Source organism: Macadamia integrifolia, chromosome 9 (genome assembly GCF_013358625.1).
Source record: "Macadamia integrifolia cultivar HAES 741 chromosome 9, SCU_Mint_v3, whole genome shotgun sequence".
Taxonomy (NCBI): Eukaryota; Viridiplantae; Streptophyta; class Magnoliopsida; order Proteales; family Proteaceae; genus Macadamia; species Macadamia integrifolia.
In genome coordinates this window covers 28,809,548-28,818,885 of record NC_056565.1, presented here as the reverse complement: position 1 = coordinate 28,818,885, position 9,338 = coordinate 28,809,548, and the positions used below count along the sequence as shown (strand labels likewise).

The 9,338-nt window shown below is 39.3% G+C and overlaps 1 non-coding gene across 1 annotated transcript; it reads left to right on the top strand.

Moving 5' to 3' along the window:
• The first annotated feature begins 2,224 nt into the window (after positions 1 to 2,224).
• On the top strand, positions 2,225 to 2,331 carry LOC122090219. The gene has a single exon (XR_006143460.1). It is a non-coding gene; the product is annotated as a small nucleolar RNA R71 (small nucleolar RNA).
• The last annotated feature ends 7,007 nt before the right edge of the window (positions 2,332 to 9,338 follow it).

The window sequence follows — 9,338 nt, the reverse complement described above, 5'->3', positions numbered from 1 at the left end:
GGAATCGTCTATAAGATGTATATGATGTTACACAATAGAAGGACTTATACCTTTGATATCAACCATGGTCCAACCTAGGGCTTCCTTATTATCTTTTAACACTTTAAGTAACTCCTCTTCCTGGCTAGAAGTCAAATTTGAAGAAATTATTACAGGAAGAGTCTGGTCAGGCCCTAGGAAAGCATACCTCAAATTAGATGGCAACTCCTTAAGATCTAGCTTAAGGGCTCAACTATGGAAGGTTTGGGAATGTAATTGGGAAGGGGTCCTAAGTGCTCCACAGGTGTGTGAAGGCTCAAGACTTCAGAAAAAAAAATTTCACTATCATCATCCAACTCATCCATACACTCTTAGAATTCTGAATCAAAATCAATATCAAAGTTGGTAATATAATCATCAGAAAAATCTAGAAAATCCCCAAGCATATTGATCTCTTCTTCCATATGTGGTTGCTTGCCTATCCTAAATATGTTAAACTCAACAGTTTGGTTGCCAAAAGATAATCTTAGGAAACCATTCCGACAGTTGAATAATGCATTACTAGTAGCCAAGAATGGTTTTCCTAGAATTATTAGGATCTTATCCTTAGTTGAGAAGGGCTTGGTATCTGACACAATGAAATCAACAGGAAAAATAAATTCCCCCACCTTTAGTAAAACATCATCAACCATCCCTTTAGGAATCTTAACAGACCTATCTGCCAACTAAAGAGTAGTTCCAGTGGCTTTCAATTCTCCCAATCCTAGTTGTTTGTACACATGGTAAGGTAAAAGATTCACATTTGTGCCAAGGTCAAGTAAGGCATGCTCAATGTAGGTGTTGCCTATGACAGAAGATATGGCAGGGCTCCCTGGATCCTTATACTTAGCTGCTATAAGCTGAGTAATTATGGAACTAATGTTACCTGCCAAGAATGTCTTTTTGGGCACACTAGTGATACGTTTGTGAGTGCACAAATCTTTCAATACCTTTGCATAAGCAGGGATCTGGGATATGGCATCTAAAAGGGGGATGTTCACTTCTACTTTTTTGAAGACTTCTAAAATTTTGTCCATGGAAGTTGTCTTCTTTTTGTTTACCAAGTGATTAGGAAATGGAACAGGATGAACATAAGGACTGTTAGGGATTTGCCCTTGTTCAAAAGAATCATTTTTGGTTTCCTCAACCAAATCATCTTTAGTTTCAGAAAAATCTTTAGGTTCATTAGACGAACCTGAAACAAGAGGCACAATTGTGTCCTCAACTGAAGGAGAGTTAACATGAGTAATAGATGAGAAAAATTTAGGAACGCCCTGTTGGTACTTTCTGCCACTCCTAAGGGCATAAACAATATTACATTGGTTAGAGGGCCCTTGTTAGGTCTGACCTTGTACTATATTCAGTGGTGCATTAGTTGGTGCTTGTGAACTAACAGGCTGATGATGCCTAGGGTTAGGCTCTGGTTGACTGGGTAAAGTTCCTTTCTCCCTCTCACGCATAATTAAGATAACTTATGTGAGTTCTCTCACAAGATTTTGATGACTTGTCATAAGGGGGGCCATATTTTTTTTCAAGTCACTTATTCTACTTGCATCTCCAGTGTTGGTAAACCCAGGGGGTTTCTGATACGATGATAAGAGAGGGGTCCTAGGAAAACTAGCCTGAGGTTCTACATTTGACCTAGGAAAAGTATTTTGGGAAAACGATTATTGTGCAAAGGGAGGCCTTTGGGGTCTAGGTTGACCTTGATTATGAAAATTGGAAGACCCTACTTGATTACCCTGATTCCAAGAGAAATTTGGGTGATTTTTTCATCCTGGATTGTAGGTGTTATTATATGGATTATTCTGATATAAGGCATTAACACTATCATTAGAAGTGCCCCCAGAGGTGTTGGGGCATTTTTCTATGATATGTCAAGGGGACTGGCACCAAGCACAAATCTTAACCAAATTGACTGGTGATGGCTTTCTAGGAACAATAGCCTCAATCCTCTTGATCAGGCTATCCAAATGGGCTTCTTTAGCTACTATCATCCACAAAATATCATTTTTCTCCTATGGTTCTTTCACTCTCTTGGGTTGATTCCCGCTCACGATTTTTGTCAGCTAAGTCATGTAAGAATTCTCATGCCTTTCCTTCATCCATAAAGAATGTAAATCCCTCAGGGCACATAGACTCTATCATTTTTTTAGTTGGGTAATCAATACCCTCATAAATTATTTGACATAAATTCCATAAGTCTAGGCCATGTTGAGGGCATTCTTAGAGTAGATCCTTGAATCTCTCCATAAGTTTGGAAAAAGACTCACTAGGCTTTTGCCTAAACTAAAGGATATCACTTCTGAGCTTATTGGTCTTATGAGTTGGGAAAAACTTCTTAAGAAAGACAACTATGAACTATTCCCATGAGGTTATGGAATTTATGGGTAACCCATACAACCACTTCTTAGCTTGGTCTTTTAATGCCAAAGTGATAAACCTAAGCTAAATAGCATCATCAGAAAGCTGTTGGATCTTAATTAGAACACATACCTCTTCAAATTCCCTTAGAAATAGGTATGCATCATCAGAGGTCAACCCATAGAAGTGGGGCAACATAGTGATGTACTGAGATTTGAGTTCAAAATTATTGCCCTGGGCTTGTGGTAGAACTATACAGAAATGTTGGGCTGTTCTAGCATGGTAGAACCTATCTTTTAGAGATTTAGGTGAAGGGTTTTGATGTTAGTCTCTCATATTGAAAGGTTTTAAAGAGGGCAAACGTATAGGGTCACTACTTGTTGGATCTCTACTTTCTAACCGATTCTTAGTATTACGTACTCACCTAACACTCATGCAACAGAAAACTACCCACAACTAGAGTAAGACAAACACAAAATATTGGATAGCAAAACTTTTTTTTATGATTTTTTTTATTTATTTTTTAAAATTTTTTTATTTTTTTATTTTTTTTTGCTTTTTGGGAGCTTATTGGTAGGGATCCGAGGTTGCTCAGGTTAATTCTTGAGGTATTGCTACAGGGCGAAACATATCTTTATCATACTGTGAGGCATGGCGACCTCCACCGATACAACTATTATTATAAGTTGTTCTTCTCAGGAATTCAATAAAAGAAAAACAAAAACAAAACAAAGAAAACAAAGCACTTCGATTTATCAAAAGAAAGCGAAAAATAACATAGAACTGTTTCCCTGGTAACGGCACCAAAAACTTGTTTGAGATTTTAAAATGTAACCGTAAGTGTACGGATCAGTGTAGTTACGGGTCGAACACAGGGAGAGCAGCCACTTTATTTTTTTTTTGCTTCTTTTAATAATGTGAAAGTAAACCGATTAATGGTTGTGATCTAATTCTAATTACCGTCCTAAACATATGTATCTAAAATAACGTCTTAACCATTCATCATCTAAGAATTTAAATACGCAAGCCACGTAATTAAAATTAAATAAATAAATAGCTGAAGATAAACAACCCACACAATTAAAAAGCAGTAAAGAAAAAAATGCTAAAATAAAAATAAAGTAAAAGAAAGGGGATAAAGCTAGAGAGAGACTCACAAGTAGGTTTCTCTACTTAGTCCGAGAGATGCATCATAATATGAGCTTTCCTACTTGACCAGAGAGTCACTCTTACAAGGGTTACTCTACTTGACTTTAGGGAAAAGGAGACAATTAAAATAAAAATAATAAAATAATGGTTCTATGGCTAGGAGGGGCAAAGCCAACACATACACTAGCTATGAACCTTGGGGAAAAGGGATAGCAATAATGTAATGATTGAAATTAAAATCCGAAATTATGAAAGAAAGGGTAGTCAGAAGAGGGAATGAGAGGGGGGAGAGAAGACTACTGAAGGAGTCTACTTACTTAAACTTCAACCCTTGAACTGAAAACTTGATCTATTTGAGATACTACCAGTACTAAAAACCAGATCTGGAATAAACCAAATCTGAAATTTCTAGTACTAGAGAAAACAAATCTGAAGATAAAAATTAAACTTGAAAGACATACTTTATAGCTTGTTCTTGTCACCTAGAACTAAGCCTAGAACTAGAACTTGAAAATTACAACTTCAATTGTTTAAACAATAAAATAAAAGGCGGAATCAAGAACAAAAGTGCTTGTATTAATTGAATAAAAAGAACTTACAAAAGTGTTTAAAGCATAAACCTAGAACTAGAGCTAGAGAAAGAGATAGAGCAACTAAGAAAAAACCCTAGAAGAAGAATAAAATGCCTCCTCCCCTTGTGTTAATTTTATCTTGTTGATGAAGTGGAGGAGAGAGAAGAGAGAAAACGTGTGGAGAGAGATCTCCCACGACATTTCTTGCCTTTTTTTTCCTATTTTTTCTCCATTTTTCTATTTTTCTCTCTTCTTGCGTAAGAAACCCCCTTTGGCTGATTTTTCTTGCTTGGATTTGGATAATATTCTATTTTAATGGAAAATCCCATCTATGCCCTTGTCCTTTTTTTTTCTTCTTTCCTATTTTTTCTCTTTATTTTCTCTCTCTCTTCTTCAAACTTGTGTACAACCATCTTGGCCAACCTCCTTTAGGTGATAAGTAGGAGAGAGAAAACCTTCTAAAAAAAACCTCAACAAAATGGTAGCTAAGAGGTTTGAACTTAAGACCTCTTAATAAGCAAGGGATTTTGCACACCACAACTCACCAACTACGCTAGGTAGTTGTTGTTACCAAAAACGAATCTTCAATCACTTAAGGATGTGGTCCATTGATCCTTGTTGGCATTTAGAATATTTCTTATACCCTTGGGACAACTGCAGATGGGCTAGTTCTGCATCTCGATTTAGTTTTGATCCATTATTCTTTTTTTGGCCCGAAAAGAATAATCACTTGTGCAGTTTACCAAACGAATATGTACTTGCAATTGAACACGTCCATCTTACTCAGAATTTTGTCCTCTTCGCAATCATAAAAAGAAATAGAATCTTTTTATATGTAAAATTAGAGATATAGCGCCCGATAGTCCTTAAGGCTTTGAAAATATAAAACTTGCAAAAAGAGAGTAAAACCCAAGGTAGTTCCATTCTAAATATGTAAAATGCATGTTTTACTACACTAGATTTCACACATAAATGTGCTCATCACCCACCTTTGAGAAGCATGGGGGCCTAAGCCATTGAAACTTCTCCATCATTTTCATCAAGTCTGTCCAGCCCTCTACATGGGCCTGGGCTTGATCCGGTATCGGGTCTTGCACCTGCCCATGCACTTGTACCCCACCAGATGTTTGAAGGGTAGCCAATCCAATGGGTATTGGAAAGGGTGCCAGTCGAGTAGGAGGTGCGGGCTGTGCATTATAGGCTTCCATTGCCACTTAGATCCTATTATCGATCCCGGCCATAAACTTGTTTTGCCTTTCTTCAACTCCCCGCATCATGTTATTCATGATGGATGCCACATCCTGAGCTATAAGTACCGATAGAGCCGAAGGTATATTACGAGGTCTACCCCAATTCCATGTAGGGGAAGCGGGAGGGGACAGGCATATTGGGATCAGGATCAGATATTCCAACGTGACATGACTCCTGTGAAGGAATCCGGTTAATGCACATACTTATACAAGGTTGCATGTAATTTGAACACATGCATACATAAAGGGTCCCGCACGTATACGATAGGAAAAATTAGGGTTAGGGCATGCATAATTGGATCCGCACATACTTGGATCAGATCACACACGTAACCCAAAGGGGCAGACCATTAAAGTAACAAAATAAAAATTTAGACTTAAAAAAATAAAATAATTTATTTTCCAAATTAGTCCACCGAAAGCAGGGAGTCTTTTTACCAGAAATATGGTTTAATCCACCGGAAATATCAGTGTTATTTCCAATGGGCAAAACAGAGAGCAAAATGGAAATTTTCACTTCACCGGAAACAGGAACCGGAAGAATGCCCAGTGTTTCCGATGGCTCCAAAATGCTATAAATAGGCTCGGGTTTGGGTTTCATTATACAAAACCCTATTTTAACTTGTGGAAAAGGTGTGAAAATGGCCAAGGAGGACTTTGCAACCCATTCCCTACCTTCGTCTCGCTATTTCGTGATCAATCGACACCACATCGCACAAAAGGAATGTTCCTCCTCTCTGTAACCTAGTTTTGTAATTTTCTTCTCTGTGAGCTTTACATTCAACCATTGAATCTAGTTTTTCATTTTAAATACTTAGGAATCATATTGCAACAATGTTTGGATGCTATGTACATACCCGACATGCCATTGAACAAGAGGAGCAAGACACTGCTACTCAGTTCAACCCAATCTTGTTCCGCTCGATGGCTGAGCGAGACCATTGAGAACTCTTCGAGCATCACTATGTGGACCCAAGAGTCTATGTGAGGACCAATGACTTCTGCATATTTCATCTCTGTCAACAGTTTGATGAGGTTGCGTGGTACCGCATCTTAAAACCCAACAAGTACTCCTACCATACATTGGTCAAGTTATTCCACTCCAACTTGCAATGCATGAACCGGGGTACTGAAGAGATGCGGATCACCTCTTATGTGAAGGGGGTGGAGATCTCCTTTGACATGGGGCAGTTGGCCAATATTCTGATGGTCAGTAATGCCGATGACCTGGTGAACTGGCCGCCTTGGACTCCAGCTTATAACTTCTAGAGTCCCGATACTTTTTAGGAGATAAATGACATGTTGACTAAGGAGACCAAGGGGTGGAACCTCTCAGTCAACTACTTTGCTACTCCAAAGGTCGTCTGCTATGCGATTCAGTTGAATGTTCTTCCCACTTGTGGACACTATGATGAGGTATCCGCATTGCAAGCCTATGTGACCTACTGTGTGTACATGGGGGTGCAGATTCGTCTTTCTTACCTCCTAATATGGACCATAGTACTTTGGTCCAAATGAGTGGATCACCGAGCGGGAAGCCTGTGCTATGGAAGAATACTTACTGACATCTTTCGCCGCTTTGGGGTGGACTTAGAGGGAGAGGCACGTTTGGGTGAAAAGGTCACAAACTTCAACCAAGATTCTCTGAGGAAGATGACCATAGATCTAAGGGAGGTGACTCCTATTCCAGGAGAGGGTCAGTAGCCTATGGAGGTAGAAGGTGGTAGTGCTAGCAATGTCAACGACGATGCCAGTGATGTTGGTGGAGGTGTTGGTGGTACAGGAGGAGAAGCTATTGGGGTTGGTGGGGCTCCACCACCTGATCCCCAGACTATGGGTTCTATGGCTACTTCTACTTCTCGGGGCACTAGGGCTACGAGGCCTTGCGGTCTTAATGATGTTATGGCCCGCTTAGACACCACCACATCTCTAATGAGGAGTATAGATGGTCACTTCAACAACATAGATAGAACCTATTATCTTATGGACAATAGAGTGGCCTCCCTAGAGGCACAAAAGCAGGCAATGGTCTTCTATCTTGGTATTCCAGTGCCTCCTCCAGGAACACCTGGTCCAAACCAAGCTCAGGGCCAAGGACAAAACCAGTAGCAACAGTAGTAAGAGCAGCTAGAGTAGTGGCATGTTTGCCACTGTAGCTTTTAGGATTTTCCTTTCTATGTTTTATTTGAGTTCGATGTTTTAGATTTAGTTGAACTTTCATTTTAGGTCATTTGTTTCTGTTATTTACATTCCGAGTCTTTAGGCTAGTTAGGATTTCCTGTTTTTCGTACTTTAATTTTATAAAAGTGTAAGTTGTGTAATCAAGTTCTCCTTTATAATGTAACGGCTTTAACACCTATACTTATCTCCTAATTGTGCAAGTTCTATTATTATTGTCTTGACATTTTTATTTAATCCTAATTTTTCTAAAATCATGGTTTGGCTAAGATTGTGAGTTAAGGTAGAGCATCGCGCTCTGATAACATAGCTGTCACACCCCAATTTCAGTAGATCCAACCTACCATTAGGAATATTGACGCTGTGAGTAAGACACGTACCTGTCTTACAAACCTACCATGATCTTTGATAGCAGTACTTCAACATTTTCACAATCTCACAGCATAAACCAACATAAGCAACAGAATCAGAGTATAGTAGCGGAATCGTAAATAAAATGGAGAAACATCTAATGATAATATAATAGCAATAACTTAGTTATTCTGTTACATTCATCCATGATATATAGTATAATCTCAAAAAAATATAAAATCCACAGTTATACCCTAAAGTATCAAAGTATGATGTATAACCTCATGGTGCAGTGTAAGCACAGTGGTCGTAAGCACAGTCCTGATCATGTTCCTCCACTTCTAGCATCCACCAGTCGCTCACACCATACTCCGACCCAAAAGATACTGGGTCACCCACCATTGGCACCACGGTACCTACATCATCATCTAAAAAAGGGGTGTATACGTGGGGCGAGCTTTTCAACTCACTCAGTGAGGGGTGGGGTTAAGCACATCTAAGCAAGATAATAGCAGTTGTAATTTATAATGCATGATTGCAAAAATTAAACACATAGTCTATGATGCTCGTGATACAGTTCATTTATTTATTATCCATCTAACAATACAAACTAAGTCTGGTAAATGCTACTACGACGCATTAGGTTGTATCCTTCGTCTCGAAACCACCATCGACTATGTAAGGATACAAACCTTAGCCATGAATAGAAGCCTGTTCATCCCCGTATGTGTCCATGGGTCACCCAGCAAACCCCTAATAACCTCCTCCTGGCAGTCACAACACTGGTACATCATCGACCACGTCGGATAGGTTCCTGCCTCCGATAACAATCACATCGTACCCCGGGTGTAGCATTCCGAAAAGGCACATCAAACATACCACAATGGGTTATCCAACACCTCAACCCTTGTTGGAAATGGTTCGTAGCATAGGGAGTGATACCTAACCACATATATGCTACATGCCTTCATAGTGATACAGTTAGCATGAATTACACGATACCGGTAAGACCTCGGCCACAAAGTATAATCATTCTCCAAATACAGTCCCGAATACACGATACCAGCGAGACCATGACCACAAAGTGAAACCCGATACTGTTTACCTAATCTAACATACATATCACAGTTGAGTATGAACTATGCAAAATCGATACTAATCATCAGCCATGAAGCGCATCTATTTACAAATGCAGTCCCGGGGTACACGATACCAGTGAGACCTTGTCCACAAAGTGTAACCCGCAACCACAACTAAGTCTAATGTACATAATCAATGCATGAATGCAACATACATACGAAAATCATGGCACTGGTACCACCTCAGCCACACCAGATTCCATCTCACACACACAGCCAAATGCATGGTGATCACAGTACCGGTGTCACCTCAGTCACACTAAACCTACCATACATCTCCATACAATTCATATCAAAATCGTAAAATGACAAATGTA